The sequence below is a fragment of the Salvelinus sp. IW2-2015 genome, linkage group LG10 (assembly GCF_002910315.2).
Source record: "Salvelinus sp. IW2-2015 linkage group LG10, ASM291031v2, whole genome shotgun sequence".
Taxonomy (NCBI): Eukaryota; Metazoa; Chordata; class Actinopteri; order Salmoniformes; family Salmonidae; genus Salvelinus; species Salvelinus sp. IW2-2015.
The window spans coordinates 12851144-12879054 of NC_036850.1; the positions used below are offsets into that span (position 1 = coordinate 12851144).

A 27911-nucleotide genomic window follows, 5' to 3' on the forward strand; every position below is an offset into this window, starting at 1 on the left:
CCCCTTTTTACCATCCTCATCAACCCCCTCTGAGTCTGAGGGGTCACGGCCTTCCTACTCCCCCAATGAGGCTCCAGAACAGAGTGGCCTTTGTGACTGAGAAGCCTGTCCAGCCATTGAGCTGAAACCCAATAGGGGCCAAACACTGCTCCCTGCCTGGGCTAAATCAGGCCAGGGCTCAATAGCCAGGGCTCTTTGTCCTTTCTGGGGCCAGGAGCAGGCGCAAGGCTCAAATACAGACACTATGGGAAGGGGGAACACCAGCCACAGCTATACAAGTGTTTTCCCACCACAGCCAACCAAGGAACAGATTGAAGGAAAGCACATTTCTTGGCCCGGAGTGCAAGAGAGCAATTTCTTTGGTGTATGGTTGTCAAAGGAAAACATTGGTCTGGATTTGTGAAGTCATTGTTGACACTAAGCCCTTGTGTGTGTTGTGTGTGTTGTGTGTGTTGTGTGTGTTGTGTGTGTGTGTGTGGACAGACTGCCATGTTCAGCTGACCGTCTCCGCCGGGGAAGTCTTGTGACTCAGATCTTTTCTTTTACACAGAGGACTCCGCTCATAGCTGGAGTGAGTGTGTCCCAAAGACCCTGATATCCCGCTGAAGCCGCCCACACAGCCCTGGTTCACTGGCTTCAGCACTCTGGAGCCATTTCAGCCCAGCCAGCCACCCCCATAGGGAACCATACAGCATACCATACAGCAGAGCTGTGTCCTGTTGGCATCGCACTGACGTAAACAGTGAACAGAAGAACGTTACACCTTCTTACTGAATGCAAATAGCTCCTGTGAGAAATGCTGTGATATCACCGTGTCAGCCTTCCCCTCGTTCTACCTCTGTAATACTCGGGCCAGACAGTCTCTCACTGGGTACAGATGTATGGTATTCCACATAGTACATTCTGCAGGAATAATGGAGGAGGCCTGGGTTAAAGTGGTGAACGGGTTGGCTTTATGTTAACACTTGCATTAAAGGCATTAAAGGCCTGTATTAAAATCAGTGAGGAAGTCTGCTCGGAGCCTCTTAAAAGCACTCAGACCCAATACTGGCTGCTGGGAGCGAGGCTCACTAAAGTGATTTTATTGCAGTCATTACTTTTCCCAATTTACTGATATTTACTCCAGGAGCGTTGTGCCAGCCGGCCTCGAGGCCTGCTCTGCTCTGCAGTCATTGTGGGGGAGGGAGCACCAGGGCAAATGGTGCTAGTCTGGTTCAGTGCTGCCCCAGGGAATGACATGGCCATGCTGCTCTCCAAGATGTCCACGGTTCTGTACAAGCTCAGAATGTGAGTGTGTTGCCATTGTGTCTCCACTACCTAGCGCAGGCTAAAACTCTGTCCACAGGTGCCCTTCTCTCGGCACATATCAAAGCTGCAGGCTAAAGTTAAATCTAGACTTGGTTTCCTCCATCGTAATCGCTCCATCTTTTCAACCCCAGCCTGCCCAAACTATAACCTTGATTCAGATGACCATCCTACCCATGCTAGATTACGGAGATGTCATTTATAGATCGTCAGGTAAGGGTGCTCTCTCGGCGGATAGATGTTCTTTACCATTCGCCATCACATTTGCCACAATGCTCCTTATAGGACACATCACTGCACTCTATAACTCCTCTGTAAACTGGTCATCTCTGTATAACCGTTGCAAGACGCACTGGTTGATGCTTATTATAAAACCCTCTTAGGCTTCACTCCCCCCTATCTCAGATATCTACTGCAGTCCTCATCCTCCACGTGCAACACCCGTTCTGCCAGTCACATTCTGTTTCAAGGTTCCCAAAGCACACACATCCCTGAATCGCTCGTCTTTTCAGTTCGCTGGACAGTTTTATATAAACTCTTCATCAAAGACTCAATCATGGACACTCTTACTGACAGTTGGTGCTGCTTTGTGTGATGTATTGTTGGCTCTACCTTCTTGCCCTTTGTGCAGTTGACTGTGCTCAATAATGTTTGTACCATGTTGTTGTGCTGCTACCATGTTGTTGTGCTGGTGCTACCATGTTGTTGTGCTGCTACCATGTTGTGTGCTGCTACCATGTTGTTGTGCTGCTACCATGTTGTTGTGCTGGCTACCATGTTGTTGTGCTGCTACCCATGTTGTTGTGGCGTGCTACCATGTTGTTGTGCTGCTACCATGTTGTTGTTGCTTGCTACCATGTTTGTTGTAGCTCTACCATGTTGTTGTGCTGCTACCATGTTGTTGTGTTGCTACCATGTTGTTGTGCTGCTACCATGTTGTGTTATGTGTTTCTGCCTTGCTATGTTGTTGTCTTAGGTCTCTCTTTACATAGTGTAGTCTCTTGTTGTGATGTGTGTTTTGTCCTATATTTATATTGTATTTATTTTTAATCCCAGGCCCCTGTCCCCGCAGGAGGCCTTTTGGTAGCCAGTCATTGTAAATAGGAATTTGTTCTTAACTAACTTGCCTAGTTAAGGTTAAATAAAAATGTTCAAAAATATATATAACTCTGTCGTGTGCTGTGCAGCTGTCTCCAAGCTTAGCTGTTTTCCTGAGGAGGAAGAGGTCATCTTGACTGGAAGGTAGTGGGGCTTCCTTTACTTCCCCCACCTCCTCCCAATTCCATCTGCTCCCTTGAACAAGGCCTGTGTGTGTATGCCGCTCCAGCGCTGCTAATGGAGAGGGCTTCCCAGAATGCACTGTAGCGTGAGGCTATGTGCTCTGAATTCAGAGTGGCTGCTCCTCACATCGTCTAGTAGTCAGCTATGAGGAGGGGGAAGGAAGACTGTTTTTATTCCATCTCATGTTGTGAGCTTATAGCTAGTAGGCTTATTTCTCCACCTCTCTCTCTTTCTCTCTACTCTCTCCTTTTTCTCTCTCCTCTCTCCTTTTTCTCTCTCTTTCTCTCTCCTCTCTCTCACCCGCCTCTCCTCTTGCTTTTTCTCGCTCTCTGTCTCCTCTCTCTCTTCTCCTTTTTCTCGATTTTTCTCGCTCTCTCCTTTTTCTCTCTCTCTCTTGCTCTCCCTCTCCTCTCCATCTCCTCCCTTGCGCTCTCTCTCTCTCTGCTTGTGCATCTACATTTATTATTCAAACGGGATACATCCTCTGTCTCGTAATCAAAAAATAATAATTATCTTCTCCCCTGACACGTGTGGAGTTTTACTGCCCAGTGACACACACAACATGGGCACCCAGTCACAGCTCAATGACACTTTAGCCTCACCGAGGAGGGAATAATATCCCTTTCATACCAAGACATTTTCCCACCAACTTTACGATACCGCCAACGCATTTTATTTGTCTGAAAGGTATTTCCGGTATCACAGACGAACCGACGTGGTAATCATATTCTTGTCGGAGGAATTTGCGTTCACGAGCTTGCTGTCACTCAGGTTACCATGACAATTGGGCCGGCCAACCACTGCCCCCGCACATTGGCTAACCGGGCTATCTGCATTGTGTCCCACCCACCACCCGCCAACACCTCTTTTACGCTACAGCTACTCTCTGTTCATCATATATGCATAGTCACTTTAACCATATCTACATGTACATACTACCTCAATCAATCAGCCTGACTAACCGGTGTCTGTATGTAGCCTCGCTACTTTTATAGTCTGTCTTTTTACTGTTGTTTTTATTTCTTTACCTACCTATTCACCTAATACCTTTTTTGCACTGTTGGTTAGAGCCTGTAAGTAAGCATTTCACTGTAAGGTCTACACCTGTTGTATTCGGCGCACGTGACAAATACACTTTGATTTGATGATCACAACAACAGGGTCAAAGTTTAATGTCTCTTGCTTCCTCCTGGCAAAAGCAATGGTGATATGAAAGGCGAATGGTGACAAGAATGTGGTAAACATTTGGCTATTTCAAAGGGGACCATATAAACATTGCCCAATTCTTTTCTCATGCAATGTACCACAAATCCTATGTGAATTGGGTATAACAGACCTGCATTAGCATCCACTGCAGGCAGCAGAGAGAAACACTCCATACTAATCCATTCACATCCCCTCTGACTAGCCATGCAGGTAGCCTAGTCACTGGAAACTGCCATATTTGTTGACCAGTGTCATTGATTCAGTGGAAGGGTTCTTGGATGGCACTAGTCCAAACCACTAATTGGCGCAGGTCTACTTTGTCTAATGAGAGTATTGATTGTTCCATTGTGTGGCTCAGGGCTGGCCGGCTGTGGACACAGTGTGTCTGTCTGAGGGAGGGGACTGCCCTGGATATGTGGGGCTCAGGGCTGGCCAATGGTGATTTAATTTAGTAGCAATGAGAATACATGTATGGGAGGACAACATTGCAGAGAGGATAGAAAGGGGAAACCAGGGAGCGACTGAACGACCGAGCTGGAGGTGGAATGTATTCAGAAGGAACGAGCATATTTAGTGGAGCCAGCCTGCTCCAGGTCATCTGTGGCTGTAATTGCTGGTGTGCTTGGTTGGAGAACATGTTCCAAAGTTATACAGAGATCCCCAGGGGGGCGTTGGCGCTGGGAAATAACTTCTGAGCTCATTAGAATGTGACGTTCACCTTGGCCCAAGCGTTCAGTGTTTTCCAGCTCATTGGTTCCCTTCGTCCAGCCATACACACACACACACGGTGGATCCCTGGCTGTACCCTTTTTAGCCAGCCACCTCCCAGTGGGCAGTTGGGGGTGCATAGCAGCACCCCAGGCCCCGCCCCAGCTCTCAAACTGCCGTGCTGTGCTGTTAGAGGCCTTTCATCTTGCTCATTGATATATAATTCATCTGGGATCTGAGGGAGCGGCTCCTCTCATGCCACTGCTACTGCTGAACCAGGACAAATTAGAATTCTGTTTGGTCCCCGGAATGCTCCCAATCAACTTCCCATAGAGCAAGAGAGGACGTGTGTGTCAGGCCAGGATTCCTGTGAATCTGCTCCCCAGCCAGAGAGGCTCCATGTGGAATGAGGTGGTATAATGGCAGTGTTTTCTCTGCTGTTCTGCCTGCCTGGTGCGCTGAGGGTTTTTTCCACTGTGAGGGATCGGGTTTCCACTCCTCATGGTTGTTTATGCTGTTGTCTCAGGCAGCCCTGCCAACTGTCTGTCCCCTGTCAGCCTGCCTGTGGTCTGGGCTCTGGGGCCTCGGCCTGTCTTGGCACCCCAGCCTACTCTTAGGATCCCCAGAAACACACATACACACACTCTCCCAGTTAGATCTAGGCTACTGACCCACGAGGAGCTAATCTAGCAGTGGCAGACATTTACAACACTAGTATGGCTGAGAGGCCTGAGAAACCTCTCCAGCCATGTTCTCTCTGGTAAACCTGCCAGCCCCACGCTTCCCATCCCATCAGTAATCTACTGAGTGTCTTTCACACATGACTGCGTAGTCCCGTTACGTCGGGGAAAGGTTTTGACAGCTTTTTCATCCTAGCACGACAAGATGGGTGCAGGCAGAGCTTGATGGCGAATTGTTTTGATGATGTTTTCGTACTCATGTTGGTAAAGGTCACATCCCATCTCCCTGTGTTCCTCCCCCGTGCTTTGTTCATTATCCTGCTCCGCTCCACGGTTATTTTTACCTCCTCCCATAATCCTTAATTAATGGAGCCCTAGTCACAGCGCCTCACATTTATCTCTCTTACGAGCATGCACACACACACTCACACACACACACACACACACACACACACACACACACACACACACACACACACACACACACATACTAATTCACACACACTGATTATACACACATACACATTGAGTGGTAGGCAGTGATGTTCCTGCTGAGTGTTATCTGTGAGAAACCATGCTAGCTATGTCTTCTCTCCTTTAATTTGATTTATCTGTAGCACAGTAAATGGGGAAACACCTGAGCAGGCACGGCGCTACACCGGGGCTATGGGGGGCTATAGCCCCGTCACTAATCTGCCTAGCCCTAGTTAAGCCCCCTCAAGCATTTTAGTAGTCGCCCTACAAGTATTTTTGCAATAGAAATATAATCGCTATAACATGCTGACACACCGCTCGCGCACTGCAAAATAAATGTACACATACATGTTATTCAATCATTGCACCCGCACTGCTCGCGTGTGCCAACAAGCGTCTGCGTTGCAAAGTGCTAAAATAGAAGTCAGTTCTATTTGTGACGCTGAATGCGGTGCAAGTCCTGTCTCTCCCATCTCCTCATTGGTTTATAGAAGCAGATACCCATTTGCCATCTCCTCATTGGTTATACCCACCTGGGTGATTGAAAGACGAACTGAGTTCGTCGGTTGTCATGGTAATACTATGAAAGTTTAGATGCCAATCGCCATATAAAGTCCAAAGAAGAAAAGGCCTGGAAGGAGGGGAGATGACTAGAAACGATTCGGTTGACCGTTTTATGTGTGGATTAATCGTRGGAGTAGAGGACCTTGTACATTTCAGGTAAAATAACAACTCAATGTTTATATCCCAGGACAAATTAGCTAGCAACAGCAAGCTAGCTAAATTGGACAAATTACCTATCAATTACAAGCTTGCTAAATAGGACAAATTAGCTAGCAACTGCAAGCTAGCTAGTTAAATTGCCATAAATGTTTAATGCTTTTCGACCTGTCCCCAAATGAATATAATCGGTTCAGAGTTTGTTTTGATATTTCAACCTGTGTCGTGATCATGTTTGGTGTGGGGGGACAAAATCAATTTGCACACGATGCCACACGCGCGTGTTTGGGTACGGGTAAGATTGTTTTACACCATGTGTGCACAGTTGACAGGCATAGGATAAATGCACTTCTCGTTGTGGCTGCACTGTGGATATTGGTCCTTTCATTTCTGACGTTGTGATAGCCGTTTAATCCGTAACATTATAACCAATAATGCAAGATGCAAGATGCATATATATCGTCGGCCTACAAGTTGTTTATATTTGCAATAGAAATGTAATCACTAAGATTGTGATGATAGCCAGTTCGTTTTCCAAGTGTTTGCAGGCTAAATGTATTGTACTTCTCGTTGTGGCTGCACTTTGGATATTATGTCATTTCTGACGTTGTGATGTTTCATCCGAAACATTATTACAAATGCACAGTTGTCTGATTATGCATATGGATGGAATAAATGCACTTCTTGTCACATTTGGGATTTTTTTTTGTGTTATTGCTGAAAGACATATCTATTTTGTTGAATATCATTGTGTCACGCCTGCTCCCGCTTTGGCCAAATTCAATTAAAAACTACATGTATATTGAATGTGCTGTGTGCCAAATCTGTTTCTATTGGAGAGAAAAAACAAGAACTCCCTTATAACTCAAGTCATGAGAAGCAACTATTTTCTTAGCCCCCCCCCCCCCCCCGCATATGGGCCAAGCCTCCCCTTAGCACCGGGAGAGAGAGGATCCTGGCGTCATGTTGATAGTACCCTGGTGTCTTTAATGCTAGCATTTTTATTAGAGATTGTAATATAATTGACGGGCCTCATTTCCAGTGTGAGGTAGTAAGGGCATGTTTGATGGGGGTCGTTCTGCCGTTCCCCCGCCTTTCTTTGGCTGCAGTCTCACCCTGACAAGATTTGGCTTGGCAGGAGCTGCAGCCCTCACCTCTACCAGTGCCGCATGGCTGGCCACAGCACTCTGACTCCAATTGTTATCAGTCTGCGCGTCACGGCTATTCTCACTGATTCCTAGAAGGACCACGCCGACGCCACAGTTATTGTGTGCGCCAGGGCCACGTGATCAGCCAACCAACGGCAAGCGTATAAACATAACAGCTAGAAGGAGAACAACACACCTCTCCCTCCACAGATGTGGGCGTATGGGTGTGTCACGCACTAACAGGTTGATTATGTTGCCTAGCTTTGTGAATGTGGTGGTGTTTTTGTGTTGCCTACGTGAGATCAGGTGATTTTGTTTAAGGGGTTTAAGATGCTGTCGCCGTTCACAGCGCATTGTAAAGGGCAGTGCTTCAGCTGAGCGATTTATAAACAGAACAGAGCTTGGTTTCTGAGTGCTCTACGCTTTGTAACCAGGCCTAGACCTGCAATGGTGTGCTGCTCTTTGCCCTCCGTAGGCACATGTTTGGCTACAAACACACACACACACACACACACACACACACACGTGTAAGCCTACATTATTTACGTATGTGTGTATGTTCTCCTCCCCCACTGAGGCACGGCAGGTCTTCAGGCCATCCCCCTCTCAGGGCTGTGAGTTCCAGGCTCAGGCTTCAGCTCATTAGTTGTAGAGTGGGGGGGTGGGGTTGTTGAGTGAGGTGTATGTGTAGGGGGGTTGAGTGAGGTGCGGAGGCGTGTTACTGTGTGTATTAGACTATATGCGCGTGAGGGAGCTTGTGAGAGGCTGTTCGGGGCTAATCCTGTCGTGGCCCTCCTGTTTGGGGGTTGAGCTGTGAGGAACAACTGCAGTTACCCCAGCTGCCTTCTACATTCAGAGGAAGTAGAGAGAGATGGCTCAGTCTTGGCCAGTCTTGTTTGTCATCATTGGGATCCACTGAGATTAATTTCTAGATCTTTGAGAAGCAGATTTGTGTGTTAATGCACTTCTGATTGGGTGGGATGATGGCCCCTAGTGAGTTACAGTAATGACACTTAACAGGTCCCATGGACATAAGTAAATACTACAGCAGTGCCATTGTAGCAGTGAGCTAGGCTTTGTTTTCTGAGATCCTAGTCTAGCATGTCTTTATCTAGCTRGCTGCCATGGCAATAGCACCGGCCTCCTAGCCGCTGATAGGCCCAATGTAAATGCACTTCTGATTAGATGGACTCCCTGTTATACGCTCCATTGATCTGTATGAATATGCATTATGAAATGCCCTTTTTTTTACATGGCCAATGCGTGTGCAGTACTAGGTGGAAATCCAATAACCATTCAGAGCAACCTGCTAGTGATGCCAGAGCCACGYTAGAGAAAAGCAGATGTACTATCCATTATGGAGATGGCCTGCTGAGCTGCAGGTTTGAAGCTAGCTGGGTGCTTTGTGTGCATGGTTTTAAGTGTGTGTGTGGTGTGTACATGCGGGCATAATACGTAGGCAGAGTAGCCGACTGGCCTATTTTCTGATATTTGTGGGGGATTCGTCCTGCACGTGCTCCCTGAATTCATGATTAAAGCTCCAGCCTAGCCTCGATGTTTTATGTTAGTGTACGTTAGAGGGTGAAATCTACCAGGATTATGTAGAGACAGTGTGACTTTTAGAGTAATGTTTGTTGCCCTCCCTCGCCTTACTGTAGTTGTTCCTTAAATCCGTCTGTCTCCGCCCAATCCCTGCTCTACWACCCTAGTTCCCCTCCTTCGGATCAGGGGCCTCCCCTCATCACRGGTAGAGCCCTTAATTAGCTGAAGTGCCTCTAAATCCATTCACTTTATTTAAAAGGAGTCAATCAAGGTAAATAAGGGTGTGCAATTGCCACCAATCCCAATACCATGTATGTTGATAACAGGATGGTGACATTTCCGTGTGCAGTATAGGTGGTTAACAGTACCATGCCCATCCTGCTCCTAGATACAAGCTACTCAATAATAATCAGCCATCGATCTCTTCATTGAATCAAAATAAACTAGGTAGTTACTTGGCTAGCATTGGTTGCTAGGGAGAAGGACACGGTCTCCTTCTTGTTGCGCTCCATTGATGTGAGGCTAGTTAGGACTGGGCAGCATGACGACAGTGACACCTCGAGCATCTCTGGAGCCCGGAGACAAAATGTGCCCCGGACGTGACTGCGTGGATGTCTGTGTATCCATGGTGTTTACTGTGGAATATCCCCATCTCTCTAAGACTAGGGTGGAGAGACTGCACAGGGAAAATAGTCTTACACTTTTAGAAGGTGAAGGGCAGAAATGGATCCTCATCGCTGGCTAGGCTTAGAATGCAGAGGCATACATTACCATTATTACGCCAACTCTCCATCCCTCCCCCCTCTCACACGCTCTCTCATTCTGCCAGCTCGTTCGGTACATGTGTCCTGTCCCCGCGTTGCCAGGCAACAAGCCCAGTGTGTATTATTATTGTGGCAATGTCAGGCGCTCTGCCTTTCTCTCATTTCTGTTTGACCAGGAGATGGTAGGATCAGATGCTGAGCTTTGGATAGGAGAGGAGAAGAGAAAGGAGGATGAGGAGAGGAAGGATGCGTGGAGAGGGAGGAGCACTAAGATGAGTGAGTCAGCGACGAAGAGATGGATTCCAATATGAGGGTAGAAATATACAGGTTTTTTCCCAGCCTCTCTAGCTTTCCCTGGTGCATGGCAGAATATATGGCACAACCTCACTTCGCCTACGTCACTGGCAGAGAAAGACGAGATGATTTACCAGAGAGACCAGCAGCATCACTGAGCTGTGTTGGTCGGAGTGCTCTCTCCACGGTAGAGAGAGAGAGAGAGAGGTGTAGGGGAAGGCTATCGTGCTCAGAATATCAGATGAAGTTATTGGATTCCAGTCCCCTGCTCTCAGACCAGAGACTGCTGGGTGGACAGGTAGCGCTGACCAGTCTGGATGGAGGTCCTGTCCTGTCTGTCTGGCCTATGATCTTTCAGGTGAGAGAGATGAGACGGAGCCCCCTCCATCCCATCTCCTCCCCCCAGGCCACTCCGTTCATCACAACCTTAATGCATCTCTACTCGGCTTGTTTGTCTTGCCCCCTCCCTACAAAGGCCTCTAATGAAATGAATTTGTGCGGGTCAGGGGCTGCACCGCCAATCTGGGTTCTGGTTGCCTGGATACTGGAGTGGGCCAGGCTGGCTCTATTTGCACAKTAAACAGGGCTAGCTGCTGCGCCCCTCTCTTATATGAAATGTAAATAGACTGCACAGCCGCCAGGATGGTACACACAGCAGGAAGGGCCTCACTGCTCCTGCTCTCCACTCATTAGGTAGCTCTCAATAACTCCTGTGATCTAGCAAACCATGATTATGACAACAATGAATGATTGACAGTGTAGGCTGGTGATTGATCATACACTATAACCATAACAGACATTGCAGCACCAGAAATTGAATGCCAGGGACTGTGCAGTTGTTTTCGTGTCTAGTAGAGGTATGGAGAGAATAATATGGCAAATCTCCCTAAATACACCCACCATGCAGAATGACTACGTGCAGCTGCAGGGTCTGTGGCGGTATAGCTTTCTACATTTTTAAAATGAGAGCAGCTGCTGTAGTGGAAAATGCAGTGGTGTGGACCTGATGACAGGCCTGAGTTTTAGGAGTGGTGGGAGGGGAGGGGGTGGGGGTCTACCGATCTGCTTTTCATCTTRGCTGTAGCAGCAGGGGCCTTCAGAATACCCTCATCGGCGCTGTGCGTGCGTGTGTGTGTGGAAGAACGACTTCCCGCAGTGAGCTGAAGCGTTGGCCTCTGTCTGACCGCAGAGGGAGTGGCTCGATAGAGGGAGACATGAAGAGAAGCGGAGGGAGAGAGAGAGTGATATGACGCAGAGGGGATGTGTCTTAGTCCTGGCTGTAGCCTCTCCACCACCTCTCCACCACCTCAGGCTGAAACAGAGATCGCTTATTTCTACCACCTTTCCCATTTCTCTGCCTGTAATTGTTTGTTTTTTTGCACGTCCAATTCTTACACTCTGTCACATGGTATAGCGTGCCAGGAGTGACGTCATCCAAACCGCATCAAAGCACAGCATTTATTTGACTCTATTTCCATCCTGTGCGTGTGCGTGTGTTGTCTTTGTGTTTGTTTGTGCGCCTCACTGAGCTATTATCCAGTCTGGCAGACCCCTCCTCCCTGTCTTCTCTTTGGGGTCTCTGCCCCTATCCCTACAGGGCTTGCCACACTCAGAATGCTGACGTGGTCCTCCCCCAATCACTGGAGGGTTGGTGTTGTGGTACCAGGTATCTCCGCTGGATGTTTTTGGCTCATCAATAGGTCCTCACGTCCTTGACGTTTCGCTGTGGTCACATGGGTCGTGGTGGGGTACGGATGTTAAAAATACCTCAATCTGCCGTTGGTGCCAATTCAAATTAACCCAGAGGTTGCCTTGTTAAATCTTGTTCATTCTCTTCAATTAAATACCATCACTCTTTTCTCATTAGCTGGGAATGTTTGTGTATTTTCGTGTGCAGGGTGTGCTATTAGCATGATAACACTCATTAAGACGGACTGGGAGAATAGCTAACATAGCTAACCATCGCTAGCATTCACTGGTTGAAGTAACTTTTGGAGTTGACTGGAAACTACGACATGAATATACTCTGAACAAAAATATAAACGCAACATGTCAAGTGTCCCATGTTTCATGAGCTGCAATAAAAGATCCCAGAAATTGCCCGTATGCACAAAAAACGTATTTCTCTCAAATGTTGTGCACAAATGTGTTTGCATCCCTGTTAGTGAGCATTTCTCATTTGCCAAGATAATCCATCCTCCTGACAGGTGTGGCATATCAAGAAGGTGATTAAACAGTATGATCATTACGCATGTGCACCTTGTGCTGGGGACAATAAAGCCACTCTAAAATGGGCAGTTTTGTCACAACACAATGCCAGAGATGTCTGAAGTTTTGAGGGAGCGTGCAATTGGCTTTTTGACTGCAGGAATGTCCACCAGAGCCGTTGCCAGAATTAKATTTCCCTACCATAAGCCGCCTCCAACGTTGTTTTAGAGAATTTGGCAGTACGTCCAACCGACATCACAACCGCAAAACACGTATATGGTGTTGTGTGGGAAACCTTTGTGAACATAGTGCCCCATGTTGGGGGTGCAGTTATGGAATGGGTATGCGTAAGCTACAGACAACAAACACAACGCATTTTATCGATGGCAATTTGAATGCACAGAGATACCGTGAAGCGATCCTGAGGTCCACTGTCATGTCATTCATTTTCCACCATCACCTCATGTTTCAGCATGATAATGCACGGCCCCATGTCGCAAGGATCTGAACACAATACCTGGAAGCTGAAAATGTCCCAGTTCTTTCATGGCCTGCATGCTCACCAGACTAGAGGTCGACCGATTAGGATTTTTCAATGCCAATACCGATTTATTGGAGGACCAAAAAAAGCCGATGCCGATTAATCAGCTTTTTAAAAATWAATTTAAAAAAAATAAATGTATATATGTGTTTATTTATTTGTAATAATGACAATTACAACAATACTGAATGAACACTTTTATTTTAACTTAATATAATACATCAATAAAATCATTTTAGCCTCAAATAAATAATGAAACGTGTTCAATTTGGTTTAAATAATGCAAAAACAAAGTGTTGGAAAAGGAAGTAAAGGTGCAATATTCTGCCATGTAAAAAAGCWAACGTTTAAGTTTCTTGCTCAGAACATGAGAACATATGACAGCTGGTGGTTCCTTTTAACATGAGTCTTCAATATTCCCAGGTAAGAAGTTTTAGGTTGAGGTTATTATAGGACTATTTCTCTCTCTACCATTTGTATTTCATATACCTTTGACTATTAGATGTTCTTATAGGCACTTTAGTATTGCCAGTGTAACAGTATAGCTTCCGTCCCTCTCCTCGCCCCTACCTGGGCTCGAACCAGGAACACATCGACAACATCCACCCTCGAAGCAGCGTTACCCATCGCTCCACAAAAGCCGCGYCCCATGCAGAGCAAGGGGAACAACTACTCCAAGTCTCAGAGCGAGTGACGTTTGAAATGCTATTAGCGCGCACCCCGCTAACTAGCTAGCCATTTCACATCGGTTACACCAGCCTAATCTCGGGAGTTGATAGGCTTGAAGTCATAAACAGCGCAATGCTTGAAGCACAGCGAAGAGCTGCTTGAATGAATGCTTACGAGCCTGCTGCTGCCTACCACTACTCAGACTGCTCTATCACATATCAAATCATAGACTTAATTATAACATAACACACAGAGATACGAGCCTTAGGTCATTAATATGGTCAAATCCGGAAACTATAATTTTGAAAATAAAAAGTTTATTCTTTCAGTGAAATATGGAACCGTTCCGTATTTTATCTAACGGGTGGCATCCAGAAGTCTTAATATTCCTGTTACATTGCAAAACCTTCAATGTTATGTCATAATTATGTAAAATTCGGGCAAYTTAGTTTGCAACGAGCCAGCCGGCCCAAACTGTTGCATATACCCTGACTCTGCGTGCAATGAAAGCAAGAGAAGTGACACAATTTCCCTAGTTTAATATTGCCTGCTAACATAAATTTCTTTTAACTAAATATGCAGGTTTAAAAAAAATATACTTCTGTGTATTGATTTTAAGAAAGGCATTGATGTTTATGGTTAGGTACATTCGTGCAACTATTATGCATTTTTCGCAAATGAGCTTTTGTTAAATCATCCCCCGTTTGGCGAAGTTGGCTGTCTTTGTTAGGAAGAAATAGTCTTGACAGTTCGCAACGAGCCAGGCGGCCCAAACTGCTGCATATACCCTGACTCTGTCGCACAGAACGCAAGAGAAGTGACACAATTTCCCTAGTTAAAAGAAATTCATGTTAGCAGGCAATATTAACTAAATATGCATGTTTAAAAATATATACTTGTGTATTGATTTTAAGAAAGGCGTTGATGTTTATGGTTTGGTACACATCGCGAATGCGCTTGTTAAATCACCCGTTTGGTGAAGTAGGCTATGATTCGATGATAAATTAACAGGCACCGCATCAATTATATGCAACGTAGGACAAGCTAGATAAACTAGTAATATCTTCAACCATGTGTAGTTAACTAGTGATTATGTTAAGATTGATTGTTTTTTATAAGATACGTTTAATACTAGCTAGCACCTTGCTGCACTCGCATAACAGGTAGTCAACCTGCCACGCAGTCTCCTCGTGGAGTGCAATGTAATCGGCCATGATCGGTGTCCAAAAATGCAGATTACCGATTGTTATGAAAACTTGAAATCGGACCCAATTAATCGGCCATTCCGATTTAATCGGTCGAACTCTACACCAGACATCACCCATTGAGCATGTTTTGTTCGAAAGTCTGGGGCCACTTAGAAATGTCCTTGTTTTTGAAAGAAAAGTCAAGAAAATTGTCCATTAAAATAACATGAAATTGATCAGAAATAGAGTGTAGACATTGGTTATGTTGTAAATGACTGTGTGTATATATGCAGAGGACTTTTTTTTTTAAATACACACATACATACATGCATACACATACAGTGGGGAGAACAAGTATTTGATACACTGCCGATTTTGCAGGTTTTCCTACTTACAAAGCATGTAGAGGTCTGTAATTTTTATCAAAGGTACACTTCAACTGTGAGAGACGGAATCTAAAACAAAAATCCAGAAAATCACAGTGTATGATTTTTAAGTAATTAATTTGCATTTTATTGCWTGACATAAGTATTTGATACATCAGAAAAGCAGAACTTAATATTTGGTACAGAAACCTTTGTTTGCAATTACAGAGATCATACGTTTCCTGTAGTTCTTGACCAGGTTTGCACACACTGCAGCAGGGATTTTGGCCCACMCCTCCATACAGACCTTCTCCAGATCCTTCAGGTTTCGGGGCTGTCGCTGGGCAATACGGACTTTCAGCTCCTCCAAAGGCTGTTTTGGGAAGGCTTCCCAAAACGTTTGACCCAAGTTAAACAATTTAAAGGCAATGCTACCAAATACTAATTGAGTGTATGTAAACTTCTGACCCACTGGGAATGTGATGAAAGAAATAAAAGCTGAAATAAATCATTCTCTCTGCTATTATTCTGACATTTCACATTCTTAAAATAAAGTGGTGATCCTAATTGACGTAAGACAGGGAATTTTTACTAGGATTAAATGTCAGGAATTGTGAAAKARTYAYWRTRAYTMTATTTGGCTAAGGTGTATGTAAACTTCCGACTTTAACTGTATATATGTATGTGTAAAAAATAATATATCAAATCAAACTATTATCCAGTTTATATAAGAGTCTTGGCTGAACTGCTTTCGATGGGGAAAGATTGCTTCCTCACCCCGCTTCTGTGATTTTCATTGAAAACTTTACTTCGCTGTGTGGACCTATAGTCCCTGCAGCTCATTGCGGAGTAGTAGATATTTGCCCTCTCTCTCTGTGTATTTTCGTGCTAGCTGATCATATGATACTGTTAAACGTATGGAGAGGCTCAGCCCACGCAGTGGAAAAAGTGAACCCACCCCCACCACTGCACACAAGCTCCCAGAGGACTGTATCTGTTTACTAAGGCTTGCTATCATTTTAGGGGCTTGTTTGTTTGTTTTATCATCCCAATGGAATTACGGTAGTTATGTATCCAGACTGTTTCATGTTCATAAGCAGCGTGTCCAGTAAATGTGTTTGTAAGCCAGATGCAGTTGCTTGCGAGTGGAGACTGGAGATGATTAGCAGTGTGTGTCCTCATGGGTCCTACCATGTCAGTGGACAGGGAGTCCTTCACAACAGACACAGTGCTGTCTCAGAGTGAAATGTTTTTTTTTGCAGCAACATAATCATCTGTTAGCCATGATACTATGTAATTTACATGGAATATGTTTACCATGATATTCCAGACCAGGGTTCTCCCCAGGATTTTTTAAAAAGGTGGTACTGATTATTGAGGTGAGTCCAGTTTTGACTCAGAGATTTTTGACTCTTTTAACACCTGAAACTGCCATTTCCTGCAATCTAGAGCCTAAAAGTATAACTAATAAAATAGCAAACACAGTGCCTTAAATACACTTTTCCACATTTGTCCTAGAATTATACTGGTCATTTCTGTGGTCAACAGAACTGGGACCATGAGGGCAAGAGTAATTCAGTGTGTGTCACAAGGCCTGGCGATGTTATGGTAGGGCAGAGTGATTTGGCTTAAACATTTTCTCAAAATAAACTTTGTTGCACAATTAAAGATAAATACACTTCATTTCAAAAAGTTGGAAATAATCTAATGAATTCGGGGCTTTGTCAAAGTATACCTAGGCTAAATATAAGCCTTCAACCATAAGACCCACTAATTATTTTATCAAAATACTTTGAGAGGTGAAGTTCGAGAGCCGTGCGTCCTCTGAAACACAACCCATCCAAGCCGCACTGCTTCTTGACATAATGCCCGCTTAACCCGGAAGCCAGCCGCACCAATGTGTCGGAGGAAAAACTGTACACCTGGCGACCGTGTCAGCGTGTACTGCGCCCGGCCCGCCACAGGAGTCGCTAGTGTGCGATGGGACAAGAACTTCCCTGCCGACCAAACCCTATCCTCGGCGACGCTGGGCCAAATGTGCGCCGCACCATGGGTCTCCCAGTCGCGGCCGACCCACGACAGAGCCTGGACTCGAACACAGAATCTCTAGTGGCACAGCTAGCACTGCAGTGCAGTGCCTTAGACCACCACCACTCGGGAGGCCCCTTATCAAAACAGTTTAATTAGCTTTTTGCAATATTCACTGATCTGGCTTTCAAGTCTGTCTATGAAAATGCCCCTTGTTGTTATTGCATAATGCACGTCCACTAATGATGAACAACTTCTGGTAGCAGGCGTTATAGAAATTGTTATGGAATTATTTTCTAACTTCCACATATGCCATTAAAACTGATGTGACAAATTGAACATTGCTTAACATTTAAACTGCCACGTTATTGGTTTTCCGTTAAAACTATAAGAAGAAAAAAAAAGTCCATGTAAATTTTCAATGCAGAATAATGCTCCTATTACATGTGTATTGCCGGGCAATGACGTTATATCTTCTGCAACCCTTTACAGACACAGAACGCAGCTACAGTAACATGTCCATAGCGACAATTAATATCTTTAATAATAGTTGATCAACTTCTTAACAACGTTCTGATCTGTTGCATCAGCCTTATTGCTTTAAAAACAAAATCTATGTACGGTGGTATGATTTTGGGATATGTCGTCCCACAACTTTCCCAGAGTCAGTTTGGAATGTTTCTTTCTCACACAGAACGACAAGCCACTCACAATTTTTATTTACATAGTGGCGCAGCCAGGTCCACAATGTGGCAAGGCGCCCCTTTTACACTCTTTGGGGAGAACCCTGCAGACATACAAAAGTAAGTTATAGCAGCACAGTTAAGAAAGGTCTATTTTCTGCCACAGTGTAGTGTTGAAGCAGGAGAAGAGGTGAGGGCTCTGTGTAGTGTTGAAGCAGGAGAAGATGTGAGGGCTCTGTGTAGTGTTGAAGCAGGAGAAAGAGGTGAGGGCTCTGTGTAGTGTAGAAGCAGGAGAAAGAGGTGAGGGCTCTGTGTAGTGTTGAAGCAGGAGAAAGAGGTGAGGGCTCTCCAGTATTGAAGCGAGGGCTCTTAGTATTGACGCAGGAGAAAGAGGTGAGGACTCAGTGTAGTGTTGAAGCAGGAGAAGAGATGAGGACTCAGTGTAGTGTTGAAGAGGCGAGGGCTCTTAGTATTGACGCAGGAGAAAGAGGTGAGGACTCAGTGTGGTGTTGAAGCAGGAGAAGAGGTGAGGACTCAGTGTAGTGTTGAAGCAGGAGAAAGAGGTGAGGGCTCTCAATGTAGTGTTGAAGCAGGAGAAGAGGTGAGGACTCAGTGTAGTGTTGAAGCAGGAGAAGAGGTGAGGACTCAGTGTAGTGTTGAAGCAGGAGAAAGAGGTGAGGGCTCTCAATGTAGTGTTGAAGCAGGAGAAAGAGGTGAGGGCTCTGTGTAGTGTTGAACAGGAGCAAAAGGTGAGGGCTCTGGTGTAGTGTTGAAGAGGAGAAAGAGGTGAGGGCTCTCATAGTATTGAAGCGAGGGTCTCATGTAGTGTTGAAGCGGAGAAAGAGTGAGGGCTCTCCAGTATTGAAGCGAGGGCTCTTAGTATTGACGCAGGAGAAAGAGGTGAGGGCTCTCAGTGTAGTGTTGAAGCAGGAGAAAGGCGTGAGGGCTCTGTGTAGTGTAGAAGCAGGAGAAAGAGGTGAGGGCTCTGTGTAGTGTTGAAGCAGGAGAAAGAGGTGAGGGCTCTGTGTAGTGTAGAAGCAGGAGAAAGAGGTGAGGGCTCTGTGTAGTGTAGAAGCAGGAGAAAGAGGTGAGGGCTCTGTGTAGTGTAGAAGCAGTAGAAAGCGCTAAAGTCTAACCTCCAGCTCTGCTGACCAGGGGTCAGTCTCAGTAAAAACGTCCCCATTGGGAACCCATTAAAGACCACATTATTTACTCATCTACTGGGTCAGTGCGATGAACCCACAAGGCTCTGCCTCTGTTGGGATAGTCTGATTTCACGCTAAGAGTAACAGCTCTAACCTGTGTGTGAACCCACCCACCCTCTCCAAGCACCAATCGTAGTTGAGAATAGTCAGCTAGCTAGCAAGCCAATGCTTTGTCTAATGGCTCAAGTGTGTAGTTACATGACCAATCACTGCTGTCAGGTGACATTGGTGCCTGGAAGGGCTGTCAGCAAAACAACACACATCAAAGACTGTTTATATAGACCTTTTAACATGGCTCCCATGTGTGTCATGCTTTTGCTGTTGAAATTGGATGGATAAGGCATTTCCAATACGGTATTGCAAGCAAAATAAGGAACGTACGTCACTTTGCCTGAAAATGCCAAATTTACACTTACCACACTTATCGAAATTGTGCTGTTCCATGATTGCAGATCAATGTTCTCTCCAATAGGCCTTTAGCATTTGCAATTTGGCTCCTGGTGTGCTGCTTTTCCACTGTAAACAGTGCTGTGAGGATGACGTGGGCTTTGTTTACCTAGCCTCCCAGACAAAACAATGTCAAAGTGAAACTCAAATCGGTGAGGTAATTTCATGACTTATGGAGGTGATGCTGACGCTAGACAAAAACTGTACAACATTTCATCAATACAGCTTTGGAAAAAATGGCTGACCCTGTTTGCAGAGTGGCAGGAAGGGACCCCTGAGGGAGTGTGGACAGACTGTACACATGGTGTGTGTTTGGGGGGTTGGAAGAGGGAGCCAGGATTTGTTGTTTTCAGTGTAAAGGAGCGGGAAGCGGATGCTGCAGGATCCAGCATTGGACCAGGGCCTCGGCTTCTCTCTACTGTACCTTACAGTGCATAGACTTACTCATATGTGATGAATTAGAGCTGCTTGGCTTGTGGAGAGAGGCCCCTCTGTGTAAACACACACACACACACACAACACACACACACACACACACACACACACAACACACAACACACACACACACAGATAGCAGATGCTGTACAGCTTTTGAATGGGGTGGAAGGCGGAGGAAATTAGGCCTGTGTTTTGGAATGGATGTTATTGTGTTTCCTCTTGGGGTTCTGTTTCTGGTGTGTGTGTGTGTGTGTGTGTGTGTGTGTGTGTGTGTGTGTGTGTGTGTTCCTCTCCCCACTAGGAGATGAAAGCTCAGAACACACATATCAGACATTGAAGTCTCCCTTTCCCTAAAAACCCCTATAGAGGAACTAACTGAGGACTCAATAACATAATACACTTATTTAYCCCCTGTGCCAAAACCACCCCAGAATCCTTAAAGACAACCTAATAACACAATTACGTCAAGAAGCACAGCATCTGGATAGTGATGTTATCTATAATAATATAGGCCTATGGTATTATATACGATAGTTATTATGTTATGTAAAAAAGGGAGAGAGAGAACACTATTTATTGAAGTTATATGGTACACGGTGGAAACCATATAGGAAAACTTAATAGGTTGTTATTGATCCTGCCATGCGCATACAGGCACCAACATACACACTCAGAAAGTTATAGCAGAGGGGAAATTGTACTTGGTTAAGTTATTATACAAAATAATTATCTCAATATAATATGAAACTGTGTCGCACCACTAACATCAAAGGCTGGTTTCAATCACGATGTGTGAATTTACGATGGGGGTGTGGAGTTTATTGTTCAAGATACCTCAAACTAAGTCGGCACAATGTGTGTATCATAGAATCTTTGTCTCTGTTAGTAGTTGACCCCTTTGCCACTTTGTGCTGCGTAATGTGAGCTTGGAGTGTGTGAGGCTTTGGGGGATGGGGCCAGAGAAGAGGGGTGGAGGCAGAGCAGAGGTTTGCTGCGTCTCACTTTCCATATGCCAGGAAGAGAGAGGAGCAATGTTCCTCTGTCGGTGTGCGTCGCTGGCTCTGGGATATAAATAGCTGTCTTTGAGTAGGAGAGCTGCAGAGGGAGGGCCATGGCGCCAGGGCAGAGCTGAGTGCCAGGCAGCGTTCCCGGGTAGTGGAGAGAGAGAGGGAGGATGGCAGGAGGAGGGGCAGGCTCCAGCCCAGCCCTCTGCACACACTCTGGTAAAAAAAAAAAAGCATTATGGAGTAGAAAAATATTGAGAAACTCTTTACATATCATTTATTCATGGGCGCTCGGAAGCAACCTCTCCACATGCAGACGGGGAAGTGGATACTAAAGAGAATAGGGATAATCTAGTAGCATGGCTGCATGGAGATTCAGCAGGAGGGAACTGGGCAGGAGAGAGGCCATACTAAGCTTAGAGCAGAATAGGCCTCACTATGAAAACGTTGCAGATGGTTTAGCAAGGCGCCACTAGCTCCCTGCAGAGTTGGCCGTACTATAAAACCACTGCAGTGGTTGTAGCAAGCTCACTGCAGAGTGTCTAGAGGGTTTCATGCTAGCACCTAACAGTGGGTTCAGAAAGGCCTCCCACACTAGCACACCACTCCCTGCTAGCAGTGTGCTACCACTCCCTGCATCACACTAGCACACCAGTCCCTGCATCACACTAGCACACCAGTCCCTGCATCACACTAGCACACCAGTCCCTGCATCACACTAGCCCACAGTCCCTGCATCACACTAGCACACCAGTCCCTGCATCACAACAAGCACACCATTCCCTACATCACACAAGCACACACTCCCTTCTAGCACACCGCTCCCTGCTAGCACCACCCTTCCTGCTAGCACACTAGCACACCACTCCCTGCTAGCACACCACTCCCTGCTATCACACTAGCACACCACTCCTCCAAGCACATCACTCCCTGTAGTACACCATTCCCTGCATCACACTAGCACACCACTCCCTGCTATCACACTAGCACACCACTCCCTCCAAGCACACCACTCCCTGCAGCACACCATTCCCTGCATCACACTAGCACACCACTCCCTGCTAGCACACCATTCCTGCATCACACTACACACCACTCTCTGCAGCACACCATTCCCTGCATCACACTAGCACATCACTCCCTGCAAGCACACCACTCCCTGCAGCACACTAGCACACCACTCCTGCAAGCACACCACTCCCTGCAGCACACTGCCAACACCCCCTCAAGCACACACTCCCTGCAAGACACCACTTCCCTGCAGCACACCACTCCCTCCAAGCACACCGCACACTAGCAACCCTCCTGCTAGCACACCATTCCCTGCATCACACTAGCACACCACTCCCTGCTAGCACACCATTCCTGCATTACATTAGCCACACCACTCCCTGCTATCACACTAGCACAACACTCTCTACTAGCACAACAATCCCTGCTATCACACTAGCACACCACTCCCTGCATCACACTATCACACACTCCTGCATTACACTAGCACAACACTCTGCTACTAGACAACACTCATCTGCTAGCACACCACTCCCTGCTATCACACTAGCACAACACTCTCTACTAGCACAACACTCCCTGCTATCACACTAGCACACCACTCCCTGCATCACACTATCACACCACTCCCGCATCACACATACACACTCCCTGCATTACCAGCACAACACTCTCCTACTAGCACAACACTCTCTACTAGACAACACTCCCTGCTATCACACTAGCACACCACTCCTGCATCACACTAGCACACCACTCCCTTGCTTTACACTTCTAGCACAAACATCACTACTAGCACAACACTCCCTGCTATCACACTAGCACAACACTCCCTGCTATCACACTAGCACAACACTCCCTGCTATCACACTAGCACAACACTGTCTGCTATCACACTAGCACAACACTCTCTGCTAGCACACCACTCCCTGCTATCACACCACTCCCTGCATTACACTAGCACACCACTCCCTGCTAGCACACCATTCCCTGCATCACACCAACACTGTGTAGTATTAATGTTGGGTAGGGCAGCAGGGCTGTTGTCCAGACATGCCATATCCCTGAAGACATTCCTCAGCTGTTACCAGGAGTCATGAAGCAGATATGTTTGTCTCCTGTCCCACAGTAAAAACCGTTTCGCTGGCATTGCACAATATAGCAAAACCTATAATTCTCCCCATGTTTATTGTAATCGAGATGGATTAATGTTATTGACATCAAGACATTGGTTTCAATTAGGAATGTATTGTGTGTGAATAAGGGATTAGCTACTTTACAGGATGGTATTAAAAACTTGCTTAGACTCGCTTCCGTAGGCCTGTCTTTCACCCGCATTGACCACTATCTCTCTCACCCTATGGATATGGCAATGAAACACCCTAAACTTACAGGGCAGAGAGTGGGTCTGGAGCAGGGGCATTATTCTGCACACTTCCTCCCCTTTGAAACCAGAATGCAGGTGTAATTGTTGAAAATGGGGAGCCTGATGTACTGCTAATGGGAGCATTGTGTGGCAGGGTGGAAATGTGTTTTCTGTGGAGGCGAGTGACCAGGTGCTAACGTGTCTCTTTCCATCTCCCRCTCTATCTCMCTCGCTCTCTCCTTTGGCAGACGGTCGATGACGATGCGATGGAAGCGTGAATGAGGTTTGGCGTGGCGATAGCTGAACGATGCCCAAGGGTGGGGGTTCAAAAACCCCCCAGCTGGAAGACTTCCCACTCAACACTGACATGGTGGAGAAGCAGAGTGGGAAGAAGGTAAGAAACACACACATACTGACACACCACAAATCTACACACACACATACACAAGCCCTTTACCGCTCCCGCTGCTGAGTCCTGCATCTAGGGGTCATGTCCTCATTACACAGTAAAAATCATTCTGGACTTAATAAACAGCTCCATGGGAGTTGGCATTCAACTGGCTAAGAGCCCATTGTTGCTTTTTTTAGAATTATTTCTTATGACTGAAGTCCCATGTTGGGCGTGGGCCATGGTAACATTTCTACAGTGAAAGAAAACACTTGTTGTGAACACTTCAAATTCGTGATGCACCGATATGACATTTTTGGCCAATATCCAATATTTTCCTCGCCAAAAAAACAGATATTTACAATTTTGGTGGCCTTTTAAGCATTCTAGTACAGTTAAATAGTTAGCACACACACATGGACGCAGCGGTCTAAGGCACTGCATCTCAGTGCATGAGGCGTCACTACAGTCCCTGGTTCAAATCCAGGTTGTATCACATCCGGCCATGATTGGGAGTCCTATAAGGAGGCGCACAATTGGCCCAGCGTCGCCCGGGTTTGGCCGTCATTGTAAATAAGAATTTGTTCTTAACTGACTTGCCTAGTTAAATAAAAGTCACACACACACCACACTGACCAAAAAGTTATTTTGTTGGCATTTACGTTTGTCCCCATTACCAGTAAAACATCATTAAAACCTATTTCTTTCTTTTAGTTGCTGTGCTGTTTCGTTGTTCATTTGTTCAGTCGTTATATTCTCAATCAGGATTTCTCATACTATGGAATGCCGTTTGGGTCTTTGCGTGTCAAAAAACACTACTTGACATGTCAAATCGTATTTCATATGTCACAAAGATTAATCGATATGTATGCTATGATGCTGGTAAAGTTGTCTCGCACACCTACAGTGCTGGTCATAAAAAAGCTAGCTAGCTCATGGATGCAAACAATGTTCTTCCCCAAAAACATAGCAAAACGACAATCTGTTTCAGTAGCTATAGTTAGCTTGCTAGGTGTCATTTAAAATAACCCTAATTAATAAAGACATTTCTTATTTGATTAATGATGGTCGGACCCATCTATGTGAAGCTAGACACAATAAGGATTAGCCACAATAGTGGACTTAAAAGTATGTCATTGACAGTGATGCAAATTAATACAAATAGTAGAATTATGCCATAATTGAATAGATCATGCTAAACGAGGTTGAAACGTTGTTATATAAAATCAACAAAAAGACAATTCATTAATTTGACAAAAATCTGTTGAAATCACACTGGATGTATTATACTTTAGAATTACATTGGGAGCATACTTATTTCACTGTACAGCCTTACCTATGGATTGTGGATCAATGACATGGGGTATCAGTCTACTCAGTGACTCCCAGAGAACATTAGCTCTTATTATGGGACTCTGAAACAACTGAATTGAGCCACATTTATTGTCAACCTATGTGTATTGAACATTATTCCKGAGGAAAAACAATACTGCGTGGATGTTTTGGAGTCTGAGGACGTTGGGAAAAAATATCTTGGGTATTGAGTAGACCGATACCCCATTTCATTGATCCCCAAACCTTAGGTAAAGCTGTACAGTGCAACATGAATGTCAATACACACAATAGGCTGAATGAGGAGGTGATTTCACACAGTCACAGTCCCGTGATAAGAGCTACAATGCTAATATTTGCGTAAACTCTWYACAYTTGTGTTCTGTGGGTGTTTCRGAYTAGACTGATACCCCATTTCATTGCTTCACATTCCAACCTTGTTTAACATTATCTAGTCTAAATATGGCATGATTCCACCCATATTAACCTTCTGCATCACTTCCAAAGAGTTACTTTTATTTTGAAGACAAACTGKAAATTCCACTATTGTGCCTAATCCTTATTGTGGCTAGCTTCACAACACGTAACCTGGTCCGGTCGAACCTCACGAGCAAGAAGAAGCTAGCTGGCTGCTCATAACGTTAGCTTTGGGCACAAGGCTACGTAGCTGGCTAGCTATTTATTTTCATGAACTGAAGTTCAATTTCAATAGGCGAACAACAAGTGGTAACCTAGCTAATACTTACTCACAAGGATTCCTAAATCATTGCTAAGAAAAATGAAAATGATTGCAGTTTCTACTGGTCATTGTTTTCAGGCTGGTTGTATCGGTGCTAGCTAGGTACCAAGCTAAAGCTAGCTACCCCAGAAGTTGCGGTCGAACCAAAAAATGCTTTATTACCAATACGGTATTGTAAACACATCATTCGTGGCCGGTGTTTGCTTGTTTGGGATAACTTTTTTGTACAGCTTTGACAGTAACTTTTTTGTACAGCTTTGACAGTGCTACTGATAGTAGTGGTGGCGCTTGGCTTGCACGTGCAAATTCAGAACACACAACATTCTATAACTGAACTGTGTTATTTGACGTGTCAAATTAAAAACGTATTTAACGCGTCAAATACGACTTGACCAGTCGGTGAAAGCCAACATCACCCACGACAGAGAACAGTTGATTGTCAAAGGCAATGAATTCCATTATCTTGGCGTTGATGGATTTCGCCTTTGAGTTGTCTCGCTGAAATGTTCTTACTCTTTCAAATGACTGCTGGACTTGTTGACTGCTCGATCCACACAGCAGACATTGTGGGCTAYGTTAGGAATGCTGTGTTGCACTTGTAGCGCTACATTTTACGTGGCGTCATTACGTCATGTACCTACATTATATAGGTATGAACGGTAGCTTCGACATCGTTTTTTAAAATCTGCGTTAAACTAGACTGATACCGACGTTGGCATTTTTAGCTAATACCGGCCAAATAAAATTTTCTTGGTTACATACACATGGTTAGCAGATGTTAATGCGAGTGTAGCGAAATGCTTATGCTTCTAGTTCCAACAGTGCAGTAATATCTAACAAGTAATCTAACAATTCCCCAACAACTACCTAATACACTCAAATCTAAAGGGGTGAATGAGAATATGTACATCTAATTATATGGATGAGCGATGGCCATGCGGCATAGGCAAGGTGCAGTATATAAAATACAGTATATACATGTAATGTAAGATATGTAAACATTTATTAAAGTGGCATTGTTTAAAGTGACTAGTGATCCATTTATTAAAGTGTCCAGTGTTTGGGTCTCAGTGTAGACAGCAGCCTCACTGAGTTAGTGATGGCTATTTAACAGTCTGATGGCCTCGAGATAGAAGCTGTTTTTCAATCTCTCGGTCCCAGCTTTGATGCACCTGTACTGACCTCGCCTTCTGGATGATAGCGGTGTGAACAGGCAGTGGCTCGGGTGGTTGTTGTCCTTGATGATGTTTTTGGCCTTCCTGTGACATCGGGTGCTGTAGGTMTCATGGTAGGCAGGTAGGGTGCCCCCAGTGATGCGTTGTGCAGACCACACCACCCTCTGGAGAGCCTTGCGGTTGAGGGCAGTGCAGTTGCCGTAACAGGCTGTGATACAGCACGACAGGATGCTCTCGATTGTGCAACTGTAAAAGTTTGTGGGATTTAGGTGACAAGCCAAATTTTCTTCAGCCTCCTGAGGTTGAAGAGGCGCTTTTGCGCCTTCTTCACCACACTGTCTGTGTGGGTGGACCATTTCAGTTTGTCTGTGATGTGTACGCCGAGGAAATTAAAACTTTCCACCTTCTCCACTGCTGTCCCGTCGATGTGGATAGGGGGGTGCTCCCTCTGCTGTTTCCTGAAGTCCACGATCATCTCCTTTGTTTTGTTGACGTTGAGTGAGAGGTTGTTTTCCTGACACCACACTCCGAGTGCCCTCACCTCCTCCCTGTAGGCTGTCTCGTCGTTGTTGGTGATCAAGCCCACTACTGTTGTGTCGTCTGCAAACTTGATGATTCCGATATGTTCACCGATATATCGTGCATCCCTACTTAAGATACAAGTTTGCAAAATGCACTATGTCAAACAGTTGTTATTTTGTTTTTTTACCGACGTGAATTATTGCAACACTTGCAATTTATACACGTGTCCCGCTCTCTGAAACGTTCCTTGCTACTGTATTGAATGCACTATGAATACCATCACACAACCCTCCCCTTTAAATACAGACATGCTTTCTGTGTTTCTAGATGTAGCCTAGAGCCAGGGAAATGGCTGTATGTAGTGTTGCATCAGCTTAATGACTCATGATATAGCATAGGTTATGTGCTTTAGCCAGACAGCTATATATGGCTCATCTGAGTAGGTAGTCCCGGTTTTATCTATGAACTAATCTTCATTATT

The 27911-nt window shown here is 45.3% G+C and overlaps 1 long non-coding RNA gene across 1 annotated transcript in view; it reads left to right on the forward strand.

The window, feature by feature from the left end:
* LOC111969316 (uncharacterized) overlaps positions 1-27911 on the forward strand; it is a 125464-nt gene that overhangs the window by 95238 nt on the left and 2315 nt on the right. Inside the window, exon 4 of the long non-coding RNA XR_002877977.1 lies at positions 23523-23668. This is a non-coding gene — a long non-coding RNA (uncharacterized lncRNA). The remainder of the gene's footprint in view (positions 1-23522; positions 23669-27911) is intronic.